General features: G+C 35.0%; 1 protein-coding gene across 2 annotated transcripts in view; it reads right to left on the bottom strand.

Moving 5' to 3' along the window:
- Window positions 1-8,004, bottom strand: part of LOC145678354 (uncharacterized) — a 179,334-nt gene extending 171,330 nt beyond the window's left edge. For both annotated transcript variants that reach the window (XM_081748408.1, XM_081748407.1), the window contains exon 1: window positions 7,560-8,004. The gene's annotated coding sequence lies outside the window, so the exon portion shown is untranslated. The remainder of the gene's footprint in view (window positions 1-7,559) is intronic.
- Between the last annotated feature and the right edge of the window lie 6,661 nt (window positions 8,005-14,665).

Raw genomic sequence — 14,665 nt, forward strand, 5'->3', positions numbered from 1 at the left:
GGATTTCGACAAGGTTGTCGAATTCATGCTCAGTAGTGCAAATATAATTTTAACTGAATATCTAAACGTACAAGTATGTTCAAAGTCTTTCATAAAGCTATTTGTTGCATAATTCTCCGATAGTTGTAACCTCAGTTTGATATGGAATGTCGAAATCAGGTTCCTGCATGTCGAATTGAGGATCATCGAACTACTCAGTTCAGAAATTTTTTTTTTTTTTTTTTTTTTTTTTTTGCCCGTCTGATAATTTCTGCATAATAATAAAACAATATTTGAAGCTGAGAAGATATTACTACTAATAATAATGCCGACTTAATGTTTTACATGGATATAATTGAAGGTGTCGAATTCAGGTACCGCAACTGTCGAAATCAGGTGAAGTGTGTCGAATTCGGGTTCCATTGGCGAGTTCCAGTTTCATAAAAAGTTTTAACATTAGCATTTGAGCCTTGAAGTGACTTTTAGTATTACAAGACACTGTACATTTCAAGGGAAAAAAATGGGCCAACACCGACCAATATTATGGCCACAATAGGCAACTGATTTTGAAAAAGGTCCTTAAGCTGTCGAAATCCGGTGCGTTTACCTTATATAGTCCAAGCTACTCAGATGAAAGAATTTGTAAGTTGATTTCAACAATGTATTTCTCCGTTTTTGGCAAATATTGTTTCTTTATACTGACTACCGAGCAAGTGCCGTAGAAACAAAATAGAAATCAACAATTAGAATAGTATAAATAAGTTGGATATTATTTAACAGCAGCATTTTATCAAGTCTGCTTGATTTAGGTGAGGAATCTAAAGATCTAAGTGGAAGACCATTCTCACGGCTTTTTAAGAAAGAGGTCGAAATCTTCCTTCTAACGTGTCTGGATAAAACACTGTTTAATAGTGATATCAGGTCATATGTCATAAAATTACAGCACAATAATTATATACTAGCTGAACCTGCGCTATTTACACAGCGCACAGTTCTAATATGAGCGTGAATCGCCTTCTCACTTCTTACTATATCTATGCAAGTCCCTTAACGGACACAAGCACAGGAAGACTCTCAAAGGAAGTTAATTGCTGTAGACAAACATATAAATGTAGAATTTTAATATATAGAATGTTGAGGTGAGTTTGTGACAAACTTGGATAAGTAATAGATGATACAAATTGCAAATACTTTTCTCTAATAATTCCATATCCGAGTGCGCCTCATTGTGGGTCCATAAGCATTCGAAGTTGCCAGCTTGCAATAGGTTTTGTCATTCAGATTAAAGCAAAGCGCCTGAAATGTCCATCAACCCGCTATACGTAGCTCCTCTACTGGTTGCCTTTCACAAGGGTATCAACCTTACGTCCTAGTGGCAATATTAAACTAATAGGGTCAAAACGACGCCTAAAATGTGGAATAGAGAGACAAATACGTTTTTTTTTTTTTTAATTTGAATGAGAACTGATAAATTACACAACATTTGGAATCGATCAGCAAAACGGCACGTTTCTAGTACTTGTGGTTTTCGAGATTTCATTGTCGAAAGGATTAGCCACAAACAAATAAACTTTTCTTGACTACAAACATATAAACTTGGCATTTTCATATACACTCGATATTCAGGTTTCTGTTCTGTAAAATATAAAAGTAGTCAATCTAAAAATTTTAACGCTCCATCTATTTTAGCTCCCGACCACTTATTTTCAATTTATGTTGTTTATGCTAAAACGACGAAAAATACAAAAAAAAAAATAAATAAATAACGCGAGCCATTATTTGCAAAATGTCATTGAATAAAAAAATGCATACTTCTCGGTCTTTTATTACACCCTAGAAATCATAGTGAGTAAAGTCTATGTCACTTGGGAAACGTCTATTGTACAAACAGTAGCTCAACGAAAGAGCCTCTTCCTCTGGTGCAAGGGGTCTCTACTCGATTCCAGATCATGAGAGTTTGTATTGGACACATCGCGTCTGTGAGTTTTTTCGGGATTCTTCCTATTCCTCCCACATTCTCATTCTATCACATTTCAGAATCGTTTATTAACCGTCTCCCCTCGCCTAAAGGGCATTATTGTAGAAAACAATACAAGAAATTTCATTTCTCTAAATATTCAATTAATTTTGGGAGAAGCTGAATCAAAACTGGATTTTTATTTAACTAAATTATAATAAATGTAATTCTTCTGCGACCAAATAAACCTGATGTCACATCGTATATGGTTCTTTCCAGCCAGGTCCGCCTACTTTCTGTTAAGGAAATAAATTAGGAGAACGAACATGGCCGAAGAGAAGCGTATAAAGATGACATCAGTGTAAAGAGCTATAATCCCGAGAACCGTTACTTATCGAGTGGTTTATCGGTTGAGAAACAATAATATCGGGTCATGCTGCATTAAGTTCTACCTTGTTCTTATTAGGGGAGGATCCAACGTAGATTGGTTTTCCTACTTGATTGCTACATTCATATATATATATATATATATATATATATATATATATATATATATATATATATATATATATATATATATATATATATATATATATATATATATGTATGCTTATGTTTAAAAAGTATATTTAACATATTGAACTTATTAAATAAAGTACTGACAACAAAATAAGAAAAGATATAGTTTAACTGACTTAGCAATGAATGTTCTTCAATTTGGACTTAAAGAAAAGGATGTCAAGTTCAAAGTATGTCAGTTCGATAATTTTATTCTATAAAAGTCCTTTGTGAACCAGCAGGACGGTGTTGCATAAGATGATTTGTAATAAAAGGAAAGTAATTTTACCCATAGAATCGATTCTTACGATCGATTGATATAAAAACGTATCCATTCACGTTGGAATAATTACAAAATACTACATATCTGCGAACAAACAGTGCAACTTTTAATGCCGATAAGTGTGAAGTTTTTCTAATCATCAAATTACTTGTAGGCACTTGATATATGGATGCAACGTGAGACCTGCAAGTATGACAGAACATTTAGAATAGTGGTGTCCAATTAGAATGAGCCTGAGGGCCATAACCGTCTTTACTAGTAAAGTGCAGGGCTCAGATAATAATAATAATAATAATAATAATAATAATAATAATAATAATAATAATAATAATAATAATAATAATAATAATAATAATACGTATTATTATTATTATTCTACAAAAGAAAAATATAAAAAAAATGTATTTGAAATGTTATATACCTATTCAATGTGACAAATGAGGGCGACTAGCAGAGTTTACAAGGGCTGGAATACCTACACCCATTCCTGTTGTTGCGAGCCGCAGGAGATCTCAAAGAGCAGAATCTCCAAGGCACTTCTGAAGCGATTCTTTACAATTTTCATGGTAGAAAATGCACTTTCACACAAATAAGTACTGTCAAACACTGACACTCTTTTCCGACCAAACTCACAAAATTTAGGGAAAGGTATTGGCGTTGAGGTCCGCGCCTTTTTGTTGTACAGAAGCACTAAATGGATGCCTTATTTAAAAAACAGAGTGAAAACATTTTTTAAAAAATGAATAAATATAAATGAAAATAGTGTCGGTAATAAGAATCGTAAATCGTGAGAACTTTGTGGTCCGCAGAAAATGGTTTGGTGGGCCGCCATTTGGACAGCACTGATTTAGAATAATAATATTAATAATATAATCGAAATCTTTATAAACAGAACATGAAATCATATGACTGAATCAAGTGGTAGAAGTCAATGAAAATGTATAAGGATGTAGAGAAAGAATTCTTTAGAGAAAGAATTCTTAACTTTTATTCATCAATGTGGATTTTAATTCGAATTTTGACGTCGTCTATTCGTTCCAATTAGCGATATGAGCTAATTCTCGTTATTTTCCTGACTTTTTAAGTAGCCCTACATGAATGCAGGAATAGGATTTTACGTTCATCATTGACTCCACCTACATGAACTATATCCATAAACCCGATCAAAGATTTGAGAATTGAAAATTAAATTTTGGGTAAAATAGTAATGGAATTAACTATTTTTATTATTTATTTATTTCATTTGGTACTCACATGATCTTGAGAAATTTATGTGAGGTACGTTTTATTTTTCATCAAAAGGAATAATCATATAGGACAGCGTAATCGTAATCATAAAATCTAAATTAGTATATAAGGTTAGTTTTCAGTCAACATTTTAGAATTCCTTAAAATGGGAATAAAAAGAACAGTAAATTTTTAATCAATTGGCTAGCAATAAAATTAATTGGTCTAATAAAAATGGAATATATCTACAACTGGTGAAAATTACCTAGTGAATTGGAATTCAAATATCATGCAGTATTCTCTGAATACACGTAAGAGTGAGCATAGCTTGCAAGTTTTATGATGGTCTCTTACTAAGCATGAATTGATAACCATTAACACTTAAAGACCCGGAGGGGATTTAAATGTAGAAACGCTTGGATCCCGGCCATTTTAAATGTATTTTTAAAATTTTGTTACTCAGAAACTACCCTTTTAAAGTGAATGAAACTTTCAGATTCAATCGAATAAAAATGTACTAATATAACAGAAAAACAGTAATGCACTTAGCATTGTTACCGTTGAATACACAGTGTTGCAAACTTTAAGGAATATTTTTTGTATGTTGGAAATCCAATCGAAAGACATATTGTCCGATAATTTCGTGTAAATTGCAAACGAAAATACAACTAAATATAAATAAATTTAAATATACACTACATATCACAATATGTCACTCCGCCCCCTCCTGTCCCTTTTGGTGACATGTTAGGTGCCAGGACGTTTAGAAGCGCGGCGCGATTGTTGAGAACTAGTGCTAAGAACAGCATCGAGTGTTGTTTTCATGTAACTGTCGGAAGATTCTAGTTATTCTAATATTGTAGTAATGTCTAAACATTAGATTCATCGTCCGTTTCAAAAGCATCGGAGTCGCTATCATCTATTAGGTCCGTAATTTCTCCGGGCGAAAATACGCCACTATCATAAGAACCACGACTTGTTGAGGTGGTATTCATCGCCAGAAGCTCAACTAAAAAGAGGATGTGAAGCCTAAGCAAATTACAAGAAGGATGTCGAAACAACCACACACACTTCCACTGGCTTATAAAACAGGAGAAAAAATAACTACATGTTTTTTTTTCCTTCTGAGTACTCATATCTTTTTGGGGTATACACATTTGACACAGCATTTCATATAAATCTACGCAGTACGTGACCTGTAGGCATGAAGGTGATAAATATTAGTGAAAAGAAAACAGAAGGGACTAGCTGTATGAAGCTGTTGGCTTCTTTCGTCAACTGCGTGCTGAAGTGCGGGAGCTGGCCTTGATGGGTGCACGGCAACTAAAGTTGTCTCCGGGACTGAACGCCTCGTAACAAGAGGGCAACTATAGTTGTCCATGGGTCTTTAAGTGTTAAAGTTTTCAATTATGTATAATCGCTGTTCATACTCTACTTTACGTTTAAGTTATGCATATGAACATTTTAGCAATGTCATTATTATTACTGTCTAGCAAGTTACTAAGCTTTAAATTTATTTGATTTTTTGTTTAGCGCCCCTTTCAGCAGCGAGGCTATATGAGACATGGGATCCGAGCATGACCAAAGGCGCGTACGCTAACCGCTTAGCCACGAGGGAACTCGCAAATTTGAAAGTTAGTAAGCCTAACAAATTACCTCATCAGAACGTTGAACAATATCCGAGTTTTAATGTTGGCTATTCGTTCGCATTGATTAAAGTTAATTCTAGAAACGTTCCCTACTTCTTAGTATCCTACATAAATGCCCAATAGTATCTTATGGCGACTATTGTCTCCTCCTCCATAATCTTACACATGGATAAAAATCAAATTAAACTTTTACTAATTTATTTTTAAATAGTTAGTGGGATTGACTATTCTTCTTCTATATTTATTACTTGATTTAGTTTTTTCACTTAAATACGAACGACTAAATCTAATCCTAGGCTATGCCCTTTCTCTGACAGAATTACTATGACGACTTTGTTTTTATTATCAAATACTTGTATATAATCTAAGGGAGTTAATAATACAAATAATAGGCATTACAAAAATTACGTAAATGTCGGTGACAGAGTCTCGTAATCCTAGTGTTTCCATATTCTGAAATGCCAAAATGCGGACACACCTGTATTTAGAGTGTACTGTCCTCTTTACTTGCTTGATATGCTGACACAAAAGCATATCAGAAGCACAATAATAAGAAGTAGAAACACATTCGAATACGATAATATGCTCACAAAACAACCGAACAGCAAAGAGTGCGGTTGGAAATTTGTACCCCCAAATGCGGATATGTCTGTGTAAATGCTGAAGTATGGAAACTCTTAAGTAATTCAGCTCGATTGAAGAAGGGTCAGTTTGGTGCACAACGATCTATATACTGTAATGATTGTAATGATTGTTTGGCATGATGTCTGTGATCCCGCCAACACCAAATTCAAACCCTGATCATAGTTGGATCCATAATTAATGGTAGTTCTGTCCTTCATAGCCTCTGTTTTGAACAAGGGCGTAAAATACAACTTAAAAGTACATAAAAATGAAGGAGATTTACTTGACTAAACGAACAAATAGGTGTAGAAAGAGTTGAGTTGATTTTGAGTTTAACGTCACTTTCGGCAGCGACGCTATATGAGATGGGACATTCTGATTAACATGGAATCCGAATCACACGAGCTCCCGCTGGAATTCGAACCCAGGTACGTACGCTAACCGCTTAGCCATGAAGGTGTAGAAAGAATTATACGACATAATTATAGAGTGTGAGAACAAACAACTAAATAAACAAGAAAAATACAATTGGAAAGTGTAATAAAATTCTAAATGAAAATTTTAAGTCTCAAAGCTCGACTATGCCTTTTAGGCTAAAGGAAACGGATATTTAACGAAAGAGAATGCTTATGAAAGAATTGGTGGAATGATAATGAGGGAGAGAACGGAGAACTCGAAGAAAACCCACGAACACGACACTGTTCAAAACAAACTCGCGTAATCGGATATCGACCTGGGACTCCGCACCAGAGATGAGTGTTCTACCACGCAGCCACCGCGCCAAACAAAAACGTCTAACATCCTCATGTGGTTGGGATCCTACGTTTATGTTGTCGGTCCACATCTCATATAGCCTTGGTGCTAATGGATGCTAGTGCGAAAACACAAAAAGGGGGGAAAAGGGTACAAAGTATAAAAACAGAATATTAAACTTAAATGCACGCGTAAAATTGATTTTTTTAAAAACCAACAGAGATTCTTCTAGACCTTAAAGTAAAATTTTCAAGTTCTTGATTCGAACAAAGTATGTAGATCGCGCTCGTTAAGATACTAACAAGTACGGGACATTTTACTTGTTTGCTTGGTCGTTTTTCGTTTAATGACCCAGGAGTGTGGTTTGAAGAATAATTGAGAGTGTGGACTGTCAACTAGAATCGATCACAGGACTGCGCATACCTAAAATGAATAGAACATGTGATTACATGACAATCACGGTACTATTACTTTACCATTTTTATGTTTTTGATTTGTTTCGCGGAAGAAGAAATTTTTAAAAACTTACCTTTCTATGAAAACGTTAAAATCACTGGTATCCAATTCTTTTAAATTTTCGTTTCCGAACTGATGACATCCATGGTAACCCGTTCTGCACAAACAAGTACAAAAAACACTTGAAATATTTTGTTGTCAATATGTAACAAAGCAATGCATTGCTTTTATTTTATTAAGGAAATGTTAAAATTCCTCTTTCGATTAAAAACAATGTTTAGTTTCGAAATGTTATTTTTATCAAACTAACGTTGTAGTCACAACAAGAACAAACACTTTCACATAAGTAAATACAAGGTTACAGAAGTCACATCACAAAGGCCGAATGGAACATTCACGTGAGTCTTGAGGCAACAATAGCATTTAACAATGCCACCACAACACTATAGCAACACAGACACAACACTGACTGCACACCTTCACGCCGAGAGAGCGAGTAGGCACTGCTCGGAGGAAGGCAGCAGTGCTTGCAGCGAACAAGGCGCAACAGGCAACCACGTGACACAATACCCATGACGCCCTACAGTTTCTTCGTAACGAGGTTGCCAGGCACGCGGAAGTTTTTTTTTTAAAGTGTTAATAATGAATGATTTGCGCACACAAAATGCACCATGATCGTATCAATTCTATGAACAGTAAATTACTTGATATATTTTTGCTATAGGATTTCCTATTGCAACAAAGAGTGGGAATAATTGCTCTGAAATTCGTTGCTATTCATAAATTAAAAAAAAAAAAAAAAAAGATAACTAATCTAAGAGGAAATTGTTTGGTTTAATTTGACCTCCTTTGACAGCAGCAAGGCACTGTTTAAAGAGGGATCGAACCACTGAAGTAAGTTCGATGTTCTTCCATCGGGATTTGAACCTGGAACCTCCTGCACCAAAGTCATACATATTATACACTAGACATTGCGAAGAGGGTTGATCTAAGAGGAGAGTGGGTTGGTTGGTTGATTCGAGTTTTTAAGAGTGTTTTCAGCGCCAACGCTACATGAGACGAGACTTGCTGTTTAAAGTGTGGTCCGAACCACTATGGCGCGGGAGCACCGGGTTCGATTCCTGGCCGGAGTTCATGTGATTCGGATTCCACGTTAATCAGTAGGCCCACGTCTCATATAACTTCGCTGCTGAACGGGACGTTAAACTCAAAAATCAACTCAACTCAACCGAACCACTATGATCCGAGCTTGTGAGGCAAGCATACGGGGAAGCGAGGCTGCGACTATGCGAACAGAAAGGACGCATGTTAGCAATTCAATAGTATTATCCCCGAGACAATTACTAATTTCGTCTCGTCTTGGAAATTTTGTAGAAGAACGTATATTGTTTCATCTCAATTTTTTTGTATCCCGTCTTGTTTTATTAATTTATGTACAAAATTTATGCCCTGACTTGTTTTCTTAATTAAATCTAGAAGATAAATTATCAGAATTCTTCCGTGTCACAAGAGATTCACGAAGGTTGTGATATAATTACATTTAAACTATATTTATTATTGAAATATATTGAATAATGACTTCCATATCTTTAACCATTGATAAATGCTCTTCATTAAGTTCGAACAATTATTTTTATCAATTTATAACTTTTTGTACCATAAATCATGTAACACTAAAGCAATGTTTGAGATCTATGACGGTATCACGGTGGCTCAATGATAGAGCGCTTACCTCTGGTGCGTAGGGTGTGTGGGGTGCGTGGTTCCATCCCCAACCAATTAAAAGTTGTGGTGGACATGTCGTGTCTGTGTGTTTTACTCGGGATACTCTCGTTTCCTCCCACTTTCTTATTCCACCAATACTTCCATCAACATTCACTTACCTTATCATCGTCTCCCTTAGCCTAAAGGGCATAATCATGGAACCTTAAACTGAAAGATTTGAGATTATGATTTGTTGAACTAGTGTTGTCCACGATACTCCAGAAATTTCTCGACTCATCTCCAAAACGAGGAGAGAATTGTCATGTTTTTGTTTCGTATTTGAAAATCTCGTCTCGTTTTCGAGACGAGAACTGCGCCAAGACGAGAAATTTCTCGTCTCATCAGCTATAATAGTACTTGACAATTAAGGGACACAAAGGGAAAAGTAATACATCTCCACAGCTCCTCATCCTCCATACCATTATCATCATCATTATCAGTATTCTGCCGTGACTGGTTACTTAGTGTAGATTTTAGGACTCCACTCACTACTGTTTCAACATAAAGTTCCTCTTTTTCATGTTGTCCATCAAATGCAATATTGTTCTTCTTCTTCTTTTTTTGTTTTTCTATTTCAATCTCTGCCACTTCGTTTATAAAAAAAATTCTTCGTAAATAATGTTCTAACTAGTCGTAGCGGGTAGGGATGTACGAGAGGGTGGGTCCTGGATGTTCCGATCCCCTAAAATCCCGACTTTTTTGTAAATTTAGTCTAATTTTAGGGGTATTTTATAAATGTTATTACAGTTTATCCTCACGTTGAGTTTGGACTGTTCTGAAAACCTTTGGACCCGCTCCCCATCAAAATAAATTCTTGCATATGTGCCTGGGAGGGTCTAAAGCTTCGGGGAGTGCAAATTCCATAGAAGGATAAATTTTATTAAAATTCGTAAAATCACCCCTAGAATTAGAATAAATTTACAGAAAAGTCAGGAATTCGGGGCCCGGACCCCTTACGTACGTCCTTGCTTGTACAAGTAACGATTGTTATGTCAATTACATGTGCATGTATGCGGGCACACTTCCTGCTCCTGGGCATTATTTTTTTAAAAATACAGACAGACAGACATGTACGCAGAAATATATTTCGAGGGAGGGTTCCAAAGCTTTTCGGGGGGTCCAAGTTCAATATGAGGATAAATTATATTAAAATTTGTTGAATTACCCCTAAAATTATACTAAATTTACAGAAAAGTCGAGATTTGGGGTTAGGGAGTCTGTACCTCCAGGACTCACCCCCTCCGTACGTCCCTGCAGACAAAAAAGAATCTTCTGTATTTTCGCATTTATCGATTTAAAATTTACATTCGCTATTATTACTATAATCAGGGCCCGTCTTAAGCCAAGTAGACCAATAGTCCATGATTGGGCCCACGCTGGAGAGTAATCTACTCTCGGCTGGTCAAGTACACACAACAACACCCCCGTTGCAATATGTTATGCATACAATACATTTTGTTTTACAGAGGGCAGCACTAATTATTGTACAAGTAGTAATTTACAAAATAACACAAGATATGCTTTTAAGACACTGGACACAAATACGGTAGTTTTTAGGTTGTTTCCTAATGTGAATTGTTACAATAAAAATTATTAGTACTACAAAATTTCGTAGTAGGTAAATATAAATTTAACCTATTTCTTATGATATCGATAGTTTTAAAGTAAGGTACAATCGATTTCGCCCTTCGTGTGTTGAGTTACGTGTATCGACGTCAAGAACCAACGAAAAATAATCGAAAGTAGGCGCTAGTGTAACCTAAAATGTGCGGGGCAAAATTCAGTGTCATTTGCGTCCATGGGAAAAACTCCTGTTCAAATGCATCAATAGGTGCAATGCATCAATGTTATGTGCAAAAATACCTAAGATAGGCGTCATTTGCAGTCATGTGGAACTGTTAGATTCAATTTGATTCCTTTTGATTCTGTGTAAGTCCATCTGAGTTGGATGCATTTTCTTCTACAATTGCAACTTTATATGAAGTAATAAAATAACGAACTTGAAGAAAATATTTTTTTTCTTTACCCACAAAAATAAACAATTAACGTGGTTTATTACTCAAGTGCAAACACCAGCTATCATTAGTTCAGTGTAACATTAGTTTCGCTGTAAAAACTATTCTAATGAAACTACACTATGGTGCAGTAGCCATGTAGGGCTGCCAACTCTGGAAAATAAAAAACCGGCATCCTCTCAAAATTCCCTATGATATAGGTCTAAGTGTGAAGAAGCTGTCTCCGTTCGGACCCCTCCATGGGAAGGAAATGTACTATTGTGAACAAAAGTGCATTAGCACCTGTATTCTGCATATCCTTAGTACATTCACTAATAAGCTTAATAGATACATAGTGCTATAAATGAGGAACTGAAATTGGCATTGATCATTTTATTGTATTTACCAGTAACTGCCACTTCTTTAAAATTTTCGAAACAGGTGAACGAGAGCATATTAATCTTTACGTGACAATTTTGGATTTGGAAAATGAAATTTATTCTTTAAACTTGTACTTCAACTACAGAAAGTCCTTTTTCACTCTCAATAAATGTATAAAATTCCTTACAAGCAAATTTTAAATCCCTGATACAGTCCCTGTCATCTCTTTAAAATTATCTAACTGATGTAAAAAAAATATTAATCGTTGATAGATGGTGAAAGGTGACAACAGAATAAAAGTTACTTTTTAAATCTATACTTTGAACTAGATGAAATTGCTTTGAACTAGATACAAATTTTAAAAAAAAAGTAGTCATAAAGGGGCTGGTAAGAAGATTGTACAGGTCACCGGCTTTAATCAAAATAAGAGCAATATTTCCGGCCAGGCCGGTGAAAAACTGGGCAGTTGACAACGTTATGTCGATGGTGTGTTTTGGTGTAAGAATATAGATTTAGATATTGTTTTCTGTCAAATAACGTCAACTTATTATCAGTGAGATTTATCATGTGGTTGATTTCTCTCAGTTTATTCATTTCATGGCTATTAATTATACAAAATATAATTAATATTTTCCTTATGTATCTTACTACCAACAGGAAAAGTAAATTTTATTTGTAATTCAAAATTTACATGAGTGTGTACGTGGAAAGAAATTTAATAAATCATTCTTAATTTACAGAACAGTTTCGATTAAATAATATGGAGAAATATTTGGCCAATTACTAGCAAGAATTCATTGTCATTATCTACATAGTTTCGTCAAACCAGAAGCAAGTATTTGTTATGTTTTGAACTACACTAAATAACATACAGGAACTATGATCTTACCCTAGGAACAAATGTTCAGAATATGAGAGAATATTAGAGTTTCGATTTATAATGAATCAAATTGAATCTAACGGTTCTACATGGCCACCGTATTTCTGCAGCTAACCTTCAATGGCCGCATCTAACACATTTGAACTGGAATTTTCTTCGTTGACATAATGTCCGCAACTGACATTACAATGCGGGGCAATACCAAAGTGAACTTTTCGTCAGATTTACGTTTGTTCCCATCTCATGGTGTGAATTTCATTTCCGTCCAGTGTAAACACAGTTAGCTGATTAATTTTGTGACACGGTCAAGATATAAATAATATATCTAAAATATGAAGTCACTGATTTTCGGAACAGTATGAAATGTTCAGAAAAAGCAAGTAAAAGAACGTCAATGTATGACTGTTAATTAATTTTCACAAGCATTCCTTCAGTTCATACAAAGTGATAGCAGAAGTAACTATTTACAGATACTCTGACTCAGGCGCGCAGCCAGAAATTTTTTGTTGAGAGGGTTGCAATTTTTTATTGGGGGGGGGATCCAATATTACAAGACACTCATATATATAGTATTGAATTGGTATGATTCTACAACCGAAAAGACAGTAAGTAATTCTTAAATACTCCCACTTATATTCTCAGAAAAAAAAATGATTGAACTAGATTTTTTTTAAAAGAAAAGAAAGAGTATGGATGAAGTACTGTATAATCTTTATGCTACATATAAATAATTTGCTTCTTGAACAAGTATAGTTTTACTAAGAAACTATACAAACATGTTGATTTACGAAGTTATTAGGGGGGTCCGGGCTCGGTTTACCCCCCCCCCCACACACACACACACTCCCTCGTGGGTGCGCCCTTGCTTTGACTCTGATACATTTAAAATCTCATTCTCTTATTTTCTGCACAATATATCGGCTCATAGCTTTTACTTTTTTAAAACATGCCTCCATACGTCTACATATAATAGTTGTACGTAACCATAGTGAAAAGGAAAGAGGAGGAAAAGATTTTCTTACAGAAAAAAAAAAAGATGCTTTAACGCGCTATCTTGAAGTTTTTATTCTTTCACACCAGGAAGGAAGAAAATGCTAGCTGAAATTTATTTATTTCTTTAATAGTACATATTTGTGCTCATTATTGTTGGTTGGTATGCTTTGGTGGTTGGGGTTGCCCAAGGGACGAGACGAGACGAGAAATAAGATTGTCTAGTCTCGCAAATTTGTAAAAGAATCGTCTCGTCTCAATTCTTGAAGAAGCTTTGCTCGTTTTGCTTCATCTTGATTCTTTAAGAATTCTTTCCGTCTTGTCTCAGTTTTCGGAAAGCTTTTCAAGTATCATCTCGAAATATTTTTCGTCTTGTTTCATAACACACATTACAACATTTAAGCATATTTATTTTGGAATATATTGTGTAATGACTTGCATATCTTTAAACGTTGATAAAGTTCTTCATAATGTTCGCACATTCGCTTTATCAATTTATAGTTTGTAAACTATAAATTTTGTTACACTAAAACACTCTTTGAGATCTAAGACTTGGGTGAACTCGTGCTGCCCATAAAACTCGAGATTTTTTTTTTCGTCTCGTCTTGTGGAGAACATGAAGTTGGGGTTTGGCAGAGAGTGATATGTGCGAGATATTGTAAACTTATGGTCAACCAAAATTGTTCCAAATTGGTCCCACATCCTAAGACCCCCATAACTATAATATAAAATTACTGTTCAATTTGAAACATAATGAATAATTACTGCTCACGTAAGTTTAAAATTATTTCTACTCAAAACTTCTACACCGATGTTATGAAACATTGCTTATATGAAATACAGCATATACCGTAAGGCATGAACCACACGAGCATTTTTAATAGTTATTATGTTCCATTTCATTTATGGAATTTTATTACTACATTCACCGGACACACTTGCAATAAAGTAAGACAACAGAGCATTGCACTTTTTATAGAAGAATTTAAAATAGATTCAACATTTTAAACATTTCCTTTGCCCTTGTGAAAATAACTCGAATTCAATTGCATGCAAATCTCCTTTGTGGCAATATAGTTTAATTCCAACGAGAGCTCATGTGGCTCAGATCCCATGATAAATTGTAAATCCGTGTCTCGTATAGCTTCAGTACTGGACGGGACACTAAAT

This window comes from Thermobia domestica, chromosome 2 (genome assembly GCF_964235325.1).
Source record: "Thermobia domestica chromosome 2, izTheDome1.hap1.1, whole genome shotgun sequence".
NCBI lineage: Eukaryota > Metazoa > Arthropoda > Insecta > Zygentoma > Lepismatidae > Thermobia > Thermobia domestica.